This window comes from Trichosurus vulpecula, chromosome 4 (assembly GCF_011100635.1).
Source record: "Trichosurus vulpecula isolate mTriVul1 chromosome 4, mTriVul1.pri, whole genome shotgun sequence".
Taxonomy (NCBI): domain Eukaryota; kingdom Metazoa; phylum Chordata; class Mammalia; order Diprotodontia; family Phalangeridae; genus Trichosurus; species Trichosurus vulpecula.
This window is the reverse complement of record NC_050576.1, coordinates 191,557,510-191,571,517: the sequence shown is the minus strand read 5'-3', so window position 1 is coordinate 191,571,517 and position 14,008 is coordinate 191,557,510.

The following is a 14,008-nucleotide window of genomic DNA, read 5'->3' as shown; positions in this document are numbered from 1 at the left end:
CTTAGAAAAACCCCAGCATCCGAAGGAGCAGCCTTACCACACAGAGCTCCTCAAAGTCCTCTTGGCAACACTCACAGTACCCCTTCTTCCTCCTGGGCACCGTACAGGCTGGAGACTGGGGGCTCAGCTCATCGCCTTCAGGGTCTCTAGAGACGGAAACACAAGTCAAAGTTATTACAGCTTGAGAGAATACCAAACCCTTCAAAAACCAAACCAGCCACTTATATCTCTTCCAGGGTCTGCATCTCCAGACACCACCCCCCAGAGGGAAGAGAATTCACCAAGGTCCTACATATGATCACAAACAACCTTAACCTTTTGCTTTGCAATCCAACAAGCCCTGAGGATGTAGGATCTAGAACGGAGCTGATGGCATTGGGAATAAGCCAATAAGGAGAAAAAAATGTATTTCCATATTTATCATTTACAGGTCTACTTCGGGCTGGGTATATCCCTCCCCATGTCTACTGGCTTCTGGCAGCTAAGATAATCGCGGTGAAGAGGGAGGTGAAAACTACTCTGGAGGTCCCTCTCTTGTGAGTCAGACCTCCTCCTCTCCTGACCTCTGCCTTTCCTCCTTCCTGACAGTGGATGTGGGTGGGCTTCTTCAACCCAACCCCTGACCTCAGGGCACAGAGAAAGCATCTGTGAAAAGAAAGAGGACCACTTGTGGGGAATCATATTTTGCCCACCCACCAAACCAATCTGTCTTTTGGGACAAAGGGAAGTAAAGACCATAAAGCAAAACAGGTAAAATCTCAAGCTCTTCCTCCTAATCACCGCCCCCCCACTCCCATCTTTCTAGAGTCAGTCTGTGACTAGTCCCTTGTTTGCCTGATCCTAAGTGTTTAAGATCAAAGTGCTAGAAAGGACCTCAGGGATCATCTCGTTCACTTTACACACAAGAAAGCTGAAGGTCAGAAGGAGGAGGCGCCTGCCTGAGATGACCTCTGTGCCAAGTAGCAGAGGCAAGAGCTCACACCTGTTTCTCGGGTTCCCTGTGTGAGGGCAGTGAGTGAAGTCTGCACTGATGACTTGCCTGTCTACATCACCAGCCCCATCCCAGACCATCTCAGACAGTCTCCAGCTCTATCCTTGATCCTCGATGTCTCACCAGCAGCTCAGATCAATGTGTCTAAAACAAATCTCTCTCCCATCCGGCCCCCAGAGAGGCTTTCCTCCCCACCTTCTCATTTTCTTAGAACTGAGATGCCCTTGGTATTCCTAGTGATGAAACACCCAACCCAACTATTCTGCATTTTATAGTCTTAGCGACCTGCCTGGGCATTTAGACACTGTTCAAGGTTCAGTTAGGATGTGTCAGAAATCAAATCTGAACCTAGGACTTCCTGATTCCAAGGCCTGCTCTCTATGTGACTATGCCAGAGCTGAGCTTTGCTAGATATGTGATATTACTGTAGGTAAAATAAATGCATAAGTAATTTTAATATAAATTTTGTTTACCCACCACATATATTATGGTAAATACTCAGAAAACAAAACTTGCTTACTGCAGGTGCACACTAACCTCAAACCATATTAGACCTTGAACTCATACAGAACTTGACAAAAACAGCTACTCTCGGTCATGGGAAACTTCACATGCTGAGTCTCTGGATTCTCACACTGTTACCAACTTAAAAATCTATTGTGCTGCCAACCCTCATGGCAATGAATACTGCTCCATGAGCAAATACATTTTGAGAACCAATGCTTTATGCCATGCTGGCTCTCAAGACCTTGAAATTAATTTCGCTGTCTTCTTCTTTTGGCCCCTAAATTCACCCATCAAATCCAATTCTGACAATTTTCCATTGGCAATCTCCCTCCCAGCATCTTCATCTGGATGATGCTCACCTTGGTCTAGGTTTCAGTCCTCAGCTGCTGAACTGCTTGTCTAGAAGGAATTCACCAGCTCAACAACTAAGTGCTTCCTGAACTTGGCTGCAGTGCCAGAGCAGACCTTCTGCCCCACATATAACTTGGGTCAGCAGGTAGCACTTCCAGGGACTCACTGGTACTACTATTGCTGAGGGCTAAAGTGAATACAAACCAATCTTATGATGCAAAGCCCAGAGGGAACTGGTTGTAGGAGGTTACCTAATCTAGTCCTCTTTTCCTGCTAATGGCACAGATGGAAACTCCAAAATCAATCTCTGTAAACCTTCTTTTGTAACCAGCCCTCCATATTCAGGTACCCAGGCATGGAGCCAGAGAGACCTACTTGGCTTTGTGTTTGTGGAGGGAGGTTCTCACAGTTTCAAATGGGCTTGTGCTTTTGGGTCCCAGGAAGTTGAGCTCAGGAAAGCACTTGAATTGATGGTAGAAAGGTTGGAATTTCCTGAAAAACAAAAATACATAAAAAAATCACCAAAAACAATCAGGCTCACAAAGCTCCAAAGTTTGCCTGTAATCAGGGAAGGCAAAGGAAAAGAAGTTAGACCAATCCCTATCCCACGTCCACAGGAATAATCCGAATTACATATTCAAATTTGAATTTTTTTTAAATTTCAAAGCAAAAATAATACCAAGAATTTCTAAAGGAATACATTTAAATACTTTTCAAAATACTTTTTCTTTTGTGCCTTTCAATAAGCTGCTGAGGGTTGCTGGGTGATGCAGTGGATAAAGCACCGGTCTCAGATACTTAGTGGCTGTGTGATCCTGGACAAGTCACTGAACCAGTTTACTTCAGTTTCCCCAACTGCAAAATGGGGATAATCTTAGCACCGAGCTTCCCAGGGTGGTTGGGAAGATAAAATGAGACAATAGTTGTGAAGCACTGAGCACAGTGCCTGGCATATAGTGCTATATAAATGTCAGCTGTTTTTTAAAAAATTATCCTTATTATTATTAACAACCCAATGATGTAGATCATAGGATTACAGAATCCAGAACTGGAAAGGACCTTAAAGATCGCCTAGCTGAACCCCCTCCTTTTACAAGAGGAAAACAGAAAAGTGAAGGAACCTGTCCACGGTCACACACAAACTAAGAACCATGACACAGGTCTCTGCACCACTCAAATCTGATCCACTTTAACAGGATCTTTACTTATTCTAGTTAAAAAGGGTTCAGTATTTATTATATACAAGGTAACTATGTTTGTTTCTGGGATTACAGTCTCTGCCCTTGAGGGAATATAATGTAGATGAGGGAAGAGACAAGTATATAATATAAATCAGAATGGGATAAAGGCAGAGGGCAACAAAAAAGAGACACAAGACTTATGAAAGGAAAGATCATTTCTTTCAAGCACAGGAGGGAATCAGGAAGAACTTCAGGGAGGAGGTGGCCCTAAAGGAATGGTAGGAATGTGGGGAAGGTCTCCCCTCAGTGGCTCAGGATGAGGACACGTGGAAGTAAGAGGTGAGAGAGGTGAGGGTGAGAACAAGGCACTGACCACCATTCCGTCTGGCTGGCATGGAGCATGTATAGGCCGAGGACTGTGTGAAATAAGTCTGGAAAGTTCCCCTGTAGCCAGACTGGGCCCTCTTTAACGCCCAACCTAGGAATCTGTATTTTACTTGTAGGCAATAGGGGGCCACTTGAGGTCTTTGAACAAGGGGCCAACATGCTTAGAACTGTGCATTAGCAAGATTGCTTTGGCAGCTGTGTCAAGGATGGATTTAAAAAGGAGGATACTAAAAGCCAGGAGACCAGCTGGATTTATTACACTAGTCTAGGCAAGAGGTAACAGAAGACTAAATTAAGGTGGTAGCAGTGGGAGTGGGGAGGAAGCAGGGATTAGATGAGGAAAGTGAAGAGTCAAAGTTGACTTAGGTTTGAAACTGAGGGACTAGAAAATTGCCTTCAACAGAGAGAAGTTGGGAAGGTGGGAGAGTTTTGGGAGGAAGATGATAAGCTTGACTGGACAAGTGGGGGGAGAGATACTGAAAGGATGTCAAGCTTGAGATCCAAGTCCATAGATTTTTCAAGCCATTAACACAAAGAGACTGTGGGAAATGGGACAAAGTCATCAAGAGAAAAATTGTAGAGAGAAGAAAAATTGACCAAGGACCCAGTAGAATACAGATAACTGGTTTTCAGAAGAGTCATTTCTCTTCATTCCTCCCAACCAGGTTACAAGGAAAGTGAAGCTCTGCTTTAGGTCAGATCTTTACCATCTTTACCTTCCAAGAAGACACAATCTATTTTCAGCATTGTGCAAAGATCAGCAGAAGAGTTTGAATAGGACACTGAATAAGAGTGGGTGGGGTAGCTGAGACTTGACAATCAGATCTTCACAATATGATTTCAGGATCATGTCTGAAGACACTCAATATCTCAGAGAATTAAGAGGTTCTCATTTTTAATATGCAAATTCAAATATAAAAATATCTTTTAAAACCAAATAAAAATTTGATTTTTAGACCTTCCAGACTCATTAGATTAGAGTTGAGACCAAGTCACTGGAACACAGCCTCTTAGTAGTGACTTAAGTAAAAAGTTCTTTGAGGCCAAGAGAAGAAGCGAAATGTGTCATTCGTCCACAACAGCCTGGCTCTCTCTCAGAGTCAAGTCTGGGCTTTCTTTCTGTTAGTGTTTGCAGCTGAGCTTCTCTCTGGATGTTTGTTGGAGAGAGAGAAGCCAAAAAGGATTTCAAAACTTACTCAAAGGAAGGACTAAAGAAACACAAGAGACCTCTCTGCAGCAGATCAACTCTCCTTTTCTTTACAATACAAACCAGACACAATCAGGTGCTTTTTGTTTACAGAGTGACTCAGACAAAGGCCAAAGAGACAGAACGCTTCTGCAAGAGTGCAAGGGCTCTGGAGTCTGAGGACCAGAATTCAAATCCCATGGCTGGGGCTCACCACCTGAGTGACCTTGGACAAGTCACTGACCCTCCTTGGCCTCAATTTCTTCATCTGTAACATGAGGGGGCTAGATTATATGGCTCCTGAGTTGCCTTCCTAGGGAATTTCGTAATCCTAGAATTACACATGATACAGGTTCAGTAAAGCACTGTCTCTGCAAGGCTTAGGCTGTAGGAAAAGCTTCAGAAATACCAACACTGAGCACACACTTAGATTACAGGCTACTTGCATGTCAACCCTTTTATCCGACCCCCTCAATCACACTGTGAGGGCAAGCGTGACAGAAATGATTCTCCCCACATGACTCATGAAGAAATGGACATTAAGAGATTCACCCCAATCATGCTGCTACGGAGTAACAGAGGTGGGACTGGCCCCCTGGTGTTTTCTGACTCTGAGCCCTGGGCTCTTTCCACTTGGGTATTGTGGGTATTTAAGAGTTCTTTCCCTGTTTGTGCTGTTTTGGATTTTTCATGTCTTTGTTCTCATCCATTAGTGTAAGTACTTCAGAGCTGATTACTTACATATTTTCAGCACAGACATATGCTTTATTCCCATTCACAGGGTTTTCTGCCTCCTCTTCCCGCCCGCCCCCCCCACCCCATTCACATTAAGCCTCTACCCTGACTGCTGCCAAGGGCAGTAGAGACATCTTTCTTTGGGAGGTGTGCTATGCTCCTCTTAGCAAGAGTCTCTGCTTTCACTCAATGGTATCCCAGGGAATCCCTGCACCTCAAGGAGCACGATCTAACACTGGGGTAGCCCTGCCTCATCAGCCCTAGGCGATCTTTGTGCAAGGAGACAAGTAGTATGACAGGGCTGGGAATCAGATTCTAGTCCTGGCACTGTGACTGGCTAGTTGTGTGGCTGTAGGCAAATCATTTCAACTTTCTGGGCAGTTTCTTCACTCAAAAAATGGGTCGCTTTATGTCACAGAAGCATTCATTGTGAGGATTAAATGAGATGAGATAAAAGTTCTTTGAAAAGAGCTTAAAAACAACTACGCCTTTTAACAGTATTAAGTACAAATATTCTTAAGTAGAAAGAGAAACAAAAATTCACTTGAGTCTCCTCATATGCCAAACTCTTAAAACTTTTAGATTATGAATATAAGCTGATGTTCAATGTCCACAGATACACTCAGGAAAAGAAGAAAAGCATTAATAAGCACTAAAAGGAGTAAGAAGAGTTAATAAAAATTAAGTATTTAAAGTAGGAAATCTCAGTAATACGCACATTAAATAATCAACCCCTTGAGTCATCTTTAGGTATGGGGAGTATCATCATTTGTTGAACGATAACCCAAGATGGTTAAAAACCAGATCAAAATTGTTCCCATTCTGGTTTCTGACTTCCACATGTGGAGGAAAGCTTTTTCTGAAGAGGGAACAGGAACATACACTGGGTCTCTGGAACTCCAAATGTTAAGTGCAGGTCAGCCTCTATCAGTGCAACCTTGGACAAGTCATTGCCCTGGTCAGGGAGGCACTGGGGAAGCTGGGGGGGCACAGGGTTGATTCTCATTTACCTGCTGCTGTCTTCGATCTTCAAGAATGGAACTTTCAATCTTGCCACTGAAAGAGCAACAACATATAAGTTTAGCTACTGTCTGCAGATCAGACTTGGAGGGGGGTTTTTCTTTATAAACAGGATGTACAGGGAGAGAAAGGGAGATTTTGCCAGAGTCTGAAAGGCTCTCATGAGCTGGAAAAATAAGACAGATTGAGATGGGTCTTTCCGTTTGGCAAGGGATAAGTTTTCTACTCTCCTTTCCTTCCCTCCTTCACTTGGAAATATTAACAGTTCTGTGGTTTCCTGTGAGAGAACTAGTGATATGTAGGGAGGGGTATCCTCATTTCAACAGGGAATGGGAAGCGCTTTGAGAACACATTCAGGAAACCAGTAAATAAAACAGACGGCAAACATGAGCTATGATACAAACATCCAGTTTAGGTAGGAGAAACCCCACCCCCACCTACTACCATTACAAATTACGTTAAAGTGTCAGCCATACAATTTTGTCTGAGTTATGAATGTTAGTTAGATCCTCCCCAAAGGCTTGATGCCAATTCCAAGGGCCCTAAAAATCTCTCAAAATAGTGCTCCACATTAAACATGGAGGAAAGGTGATAAGACCAAAGACAGAGTTGGAGTAGCAGCCAACTGAGAGTTTAGGGACAAGAAATTCAAGTTATGTAATGGGAAGTGAAATCTCAAAACAAAAATATGGCCGATGAAACAACCTAGAAAAGGCATTTGAGTTTAGAAATTACCAAGTTAAAAAATTTCACCTATTATTAGCTTGAGTTGCTTATAAAGCCAAAGAAGTCTACTGGGTAAATGCGATGGTAACCTAAACTCATGGGTGCTCCTGCTGCAGCCCACCTATGGAACCTAGGGACTAAATGTTACTCATTCCAGGGGTACTCCAGTAGAGGAAAGATGGGGAGTGGCATTCTCCTGAATAAATGCCTAATCCTGAATGGGGATGGTACCCTCTAATCTCATTCTCTTTTGTGGGACAGGGGTGTTGGGAGAGTGAGAATTAATTTGGAGATCAGACATGGAGGGGTTGAAGTGTTGACAGAGGAGTTTTAGATGGTGTGGGTAAACAAGCAATGGCCAGGGATAAGGGAACAGAGCACACAGTCAAAAAGCACCAGGACTTCAAAATAAGCCTGGTACCAGGAGGAATCCCAACCCAAATTTAGGATCTCGACAATATCAAAGTAAAGAGCAGCCTCTTTAGTCTCGAGACAGCAGTTTTCATTAATCCTGTTCTGGGTGATTCCTTCTCTTTTCTAATTAACTTAGACACAATGATTAAAATCAATTCCTCAAAGATTTCCTTGCATTTCAAACACCAGTGCCAAATGACTTTTCTTCACTCCTGTTTTCGGATGTGTAAATGCCACTTAAAGAGCATCTCCGGGAGAAACTCTCTCTGTCCAAAATAAGATGATGAAGAAAAATCCTGTCAATCTGCCTGTTTGTCAAGTTTCAAAGAGTTTGGCATTTCTAAAAATGGAAAGCAGCTGTCAAACTGCCCACCCCGGAATGTTACAGAATTGAAAGAAAGAAGGAAAGAGGGTATTTTGAACCCAAATTCACTCCATGGCTAACACAGCCAGAAGATCTGAAAGTACACACAATTGTGCGTACAGCTCTGACTCCAAGTCCCTACACTCCGAGAGGAGCCCTGAGAGCCCCGGCCCTGAGAACGCCCTCCTGGTAGCAGCCCCTCAGTCAGAATTAAAGGGTGGATGCTCAAATTCACCCATAAATTAGGGCGCCAGATCTTTGTGCTGACAAAGCACTGGGAATGAATGTGTGTTTGAGGCAGGAATGGATATAGATTGGACTCATTTCCTGCCACAAATAGGATAGGACAGATGTCACCACACAGGGAGTCAGAGGTGCTCGGGGAAGGAGGAATTTCAATTAGATGATGAAAAGTTTCCACACTGACCTTTAGGAGCTCTTGATTCCACTGCTGCATGTGATTTCTAAACGGGAAGAAAGAATAGGTTAAAAGTAAGAGGGAACTGTGGGATGGCATTACCAAGAACAAATACTGTATGACCCATGCAGCTTCTCTCCCATATTTCCCTATTAAGAGGAACTGGTCAAACCCAAGAGGCTCCTTCCCTCTGCTCATGGGAACCTTCCAGGCTGGCTGAACCAGTTTGTTGCTAGAAGAGCCTTAAAGGAGGTTGAGAATAGGCTGTCTAGCCTGGTGCACAGCCCCTCTATTTAATGTTAGCTGCCTCCTCAGCTGGAGGGTGGAAGAAGGCAATTAAATAAATAGGGGAATGTCCTAGTAACTGTGTATATAATACTAACCCAAAGAAAAGTTCAGAAAAAGTGAAACGTTTTCTAGATTTCCTCTCTAGTCTAGCCTCAACCACTGATCCCTGTGCCTTAACTATTCTCTTGGTTACCAGGGAATTTATGCTCAAGACTTTCACCAAGAGCAGTGGTTTTCCAGATGTGGTCTACAGATCACTGGTGGCCCAAGTGGGCCCTTTAGGTGGCTCATGGGCTGGTACAAAATGCCAGGATAGGGTATCTGTGTGAAGTTCCCAGAGAGCATAAGGAAGAAAGAGAAGAGAGAAAGAGGTTTACTATACATGTCAGATAGCTGGGAATAAAGTAGAACATAGGAACATAGATTTAGAGCTGGAAAGAATCTTAGAAGTAATTTCATTCCACCCCCTGAAATTTTCAGAAAAGGAAATTAAATGATTTACCTAAAGTCATACATGCAATATGTAATAGGATTGGGATCAAAGAAGTCTGCTCCAAAGGCATTTGGGGGAACAGGGAGCAAGTGAGAAGAAATAATTTGGATGGTCTACTGGATTACCCAATTGGTCAACAGACTTGAAAGTTCAGGAATCACTGACCTACACAGAGACTACCCCAACCCTTTCAAACCCACCTTTGGCTTCTTCTGTTCATGTTTGGTCATATGCAAAATACCAAGGCACAGCTGCTGTACATGCACCAACATTTCTATTGGGAAAAAAAAAGGGTTGTGGACCAAAGGGCCCTGGTCCTCATTTCCCTAGTACATCCCTTCCATGGAGCCTCCCAGGAATCAATTATTCCCCAAATCTGCTTCATGGTGTTGCCTAATGGCCTTGCCTGCCACCTTCTGGCAACCTATAGCTCTTACAACCTCTGAAAGAAAACAGGAGAAAATGGCCAGGGGGTGAGCTAGTGTTCATGGAAATCCTTTGTTCCAGAGGCAGGGGGAAAGAAGACTTGGCTAGGTATAAATCAAGATCTCACAAATGCTAATGAGTAACAGGCCCGATGGGCAGAGTCAGAGAAATAGCTTCTTCAAGGGTCCAGATGTCTTCTGGGGGGAGAGGGGCAGGGGGCGCTAACCATTCCAGAACTTAACCCACCAGAAAGAAAGAAATGCAAAGAATTTGGGAAAAACTTAATTTTCAGCAACTCTAAACCCCTCTAGGTGAGGGGTACTCAGAACTAGCTGGCTGATGAGCATACTATGCTTGTGTGCATAAATTAAAATTTAGAGTGGGGGGAGATTAGCATCCCTATAGTCGATAATGATAGCAGGTTACATTTATTTAAAGTGCTACAGGACATTAAGGTTCGCAAAAATATACACACACACACTTTTACATAAATAATATACATATATACATATATATATATATATGTATCACATCTCTTTTAATTGTTAAAATAATCATATGAGGTAGGTGTTTTTCTCTCCATTTTGTAGAAGAAAAAACAGGAGGCATAGAGAGGTTGCGACTTGTCCAGAGCCACAAACACTAAGTATCTGAAACAGGTTTTGAAACCAGTTCTTCATGACTTAAGTCCAGGACTCTATCCACTGTACCATATTGAATTTTCTATAAGTTAAAGAGTAGAAAATGCCCAAAAGATTCAGGATCAGAACTGAAAAGGTGGGGCAGCTAGGTGGCACAGTGAGTAGAGCACCAGCCCTGGAGTCAGGAGGACCTGAGTTCAAATCCAGCCTCAGACACTTGACACATGTACTAGCTGTGTGACTTTGGGCAAGTCACTTAACCCCAATTGCCCTGCCAAAAAGCAAAAAAAAAAAAAGAACTGAAAAGGTGGTAAAACTGGCATTTCCAGATTTATACCTGTAATTGCAGAAGTAAAGTCCAATATAACCTATTCTATGGCCATTTTAAAGATGTACTCCAAATGTCTGATAAAATAATTGGGGATGCAATCACTCCTATCACACCCCCACAAAAAGTAAGATATCTAAGATATAAAGGGAACTGATACAAATATATATCTAAAAGCCATTCCTCAAAAGTTGGTAAAGGATATGAACAATTTTCTAAAGAAAAAAAAAAGCTCCAAATTACTAAGGATAAGAAAAAATTAAAATTAAAACAATTCTGAGGTTTCACCTTATACTCAGCAAACTGATAAAGATGATAAAATCCAGAAACAGACAATGTTGAAGGGGCTATGGGAAGACAGGAACATTACTATACTTTTGGCGATGCTATCAAGTGATCCAACTGCTCTGAGAAAATCTGGAATTATGGGAGAAATGCAACTAAATTATTCACACCCTTTGATTTCATTATCTTACTACTGTAAATATATCTCAAAGGGGTCAAAAACTAAAAGAAAGGTCCTATATACACTAAAATATCCATATCAAGATTTTTTTCAGTAGGGAAAACCTAGAAATAAGCAGGTGCCGATTGACTGGGGATGCCTGAACAAACTGTATATAATGAATGTAATGGGATCATTACCGCACTACAACAAATAATGAATTATTGTGCTTTAAGACATAACAAGATGAGGAATTCTGAGAAGCAGTGAGAGACTTGGGTTTTTTTGGGTTGTATTCTTCCTGTAAGCTCCTGGAGGGCAGGAACTTTTTCAGGTTTTTCTCCATGTCCCCAGCATGAGCAGTGCTTAATAAATGCTTGTAGACTGGCTGAATGAATGTAAAAAGCAGGACATCTGCTCCTCTCCAGCACTGTACCAGCATTCCTGTTTTCTGTGGCTTTTTTTTTCTTGCTTTTTTTTTTAAAATTCAATGTCATTTTATTTTTAGATCCACATTCTCTCCCTCCCCACAGAGAAAGCAAGAAAAACAAAACCCCTGAAACAGGGTAAGACTTGTATAAACTGAAGCAGAATGAAAAACAGAACCAGCAGAAAAATATACACAATGACTATAATAATGCGAATGAAAAAAGCATGAAAAAGCCTCAGATTCAATGCAATGGCCAATCGAGGTTCCCCAGGCCAGAAACTGAAACAGACTTTCATTTTCTCAGTAAGGTTTGGGAAACTATCAGTGCAGGGTGATGGGTACATAGATGCTGTGAAAGTTGGTTTTCCTTAACTGTCTTTTCTTGTGGAAAAAAAAAAAGGGATGTACTGGAAAATGAGTATGGTATTTTTTTAAAAGACATCAATGTAACTTAAAAATTAGTAAATAAAGTTTTGAAATAATTTCTATCCTACCCTCTCATTCCATTCCCTATGCCCCATACCATCTGTCTCACAGAGATTCACTCCTTCCCTCAAATTCATCAATTCCCACCCCATTGACCACACAAAAGGAAGAGGGTTGGATGGTACCATCGACGTGGATGATCCGCACTCCCCAGGATCGGGCATTGGTTAGGAGGCTGCTGCTACCACTTGGGCTGCCACTAGGGCTACCCTGGAAAAAGGGAACAAAAGAGTCAGGTCCTCAAGATATCCCCAGGCACAAGAATCAGGACAACAGGGCTTCCCAGACTTTCTTCATACAGTCATCTTCCAGCTATCCAAAAGAATTGAAAGGGACAATAAATAAATGGTAACACACTTAGTGCTTTCCTTATGTAGCCCGGGGGCATGTGAAACAAGGAAGGAAATGAGGCTCAGAGAGGAGAGGCAATTTACACAAGCTCACACAGCTGGTAAATGGCGCAGGCAGGACAGAGAGCTGCTTCTCAGGTGTTATTACTAAATCAATTATTAGAACATGCACCTATGCAGGCTGTCCCAGAAGTCTGAGTGCCATTTCAAAGTCTTAGGGCGGCTACTGAAGCCTCTTTATTCCACAGGGTCAATGGTAGTAAGTGAGGCAACAGAGGGAAAGCGTCTCAGAAATAAGTAACTTGCAGACCTCCCAGAATTTAGCAGCTCACACAATATGGCATAGGATCATAGACCTGGAGCTAGAAAGGATGAAGCACCTCATCCAATCCTCTCATTCTGCAGATGAGGACACTCAGGCCAGAGAGAGTTCAGTGACTTGTCCAAGGTCACAAAGGTAGAAAACATCAAAAGTATGATTTGAACCCAGGTCCTCGGACCCAGAGCCAGCATTCTCTCCACTTTGCCACACTACTCCCTCACTTCGCTAGATGAAGATGGATAGCATATTTACTCCCCTTGTTTAGGTAAAACTCAGTGACACCTGTCAAAACCCCAGGCCCATAGCACCCCATGGTGCCTTTCAGGAAAGGCCAAAGAATCCAGGGCAGGAACATGCCTCCCGCATTACTGCCTTTCTCAAGCTTGCCTGATTTCTGATGGCCTTTTGCAACAGCTCCTTTCCTCTGCTCATGGGAACCTGCCAGGAAAAAGGACAAAATGAAATTTCAGAGCTGATGCTTACCCGGCACCAGAAATAGTTTAAAGACTATGGTCTTGCTACACCTTCCCTAGGATGGCATGTTCTCTACCCCAGAATGCACTCATTGCTAAGGAGTGAAATATGAAACCTCAATGTGACTGAAGACCAGATTTCCCAGGGAGCCAAAAGCAGAGCAGACACCCAAGTATAGGCACTCCATCCTGTTAGAAGGGCTCTAAGACACTTACAAATAGAACCATTCTTTAAAGATCCACGTATCTCCACTATAAGACGTACAAGATCTTGTCCAATTAGGACTGAAACGTGAGTCTTTTAAGTCTTAGCCCAGAATTTTTTGACTTTATAACCCCTCCTTCCCCTTAAATAGAAGGCCAATCTGCAGTGAATTGTTAATGTCTTCCCATCTGCAATACACAGCTGACCTGGCCTGTGCCAATTTATGCCCAGGGAACCTCTCAAATGAGGTAACGTCCGTAAAGTGCTAAGTTAATGCTAGCTGTCATTGCTGTCACTGTAAACTTTAGTACTGAGCTAAGTTAGTTAGGAAGGTAATTAAGGTGACTTTTGGGGTTATCAGCATTATTGTTGGTGGCTCCAAAGTATTTGTATGCAAGACAAAGGAAGCCATTTCCAAGGGATCTTTTCATACACACCCAGGCAACATACATGCCACTTCTTGTGTAAAAAGGAATGGAATCTGTCTTTGAAGAGTTGTATGGCTAAGCACACTTAGGAGTGATAAGATACTGCAACTGTGTTTCCAGGGTCACTGAGCTGTGACGAAACATTCACAACCCGATTCAGAAAAGAGCTGTCTATCCCAAATGACAGTAGGAAGCACTGAACAACAACGAAGCCCACCACCCTCTTCCTAAGCAGAACTCCCCCCACCCCTATGGCTGTATAAACACACAAGGGCAAGTTCCCATTCTCAGTCTCTTCAAAATTTCTTACGGCATCTCTTGGCTTTGGCCCAAGCTTCTGGCTGCCTTTAGGATCAGCTGGAGAGGTCATTTCCATTCTCCTTTTCCTGAGGCTCGTGAAGCCCTCCTGGCCC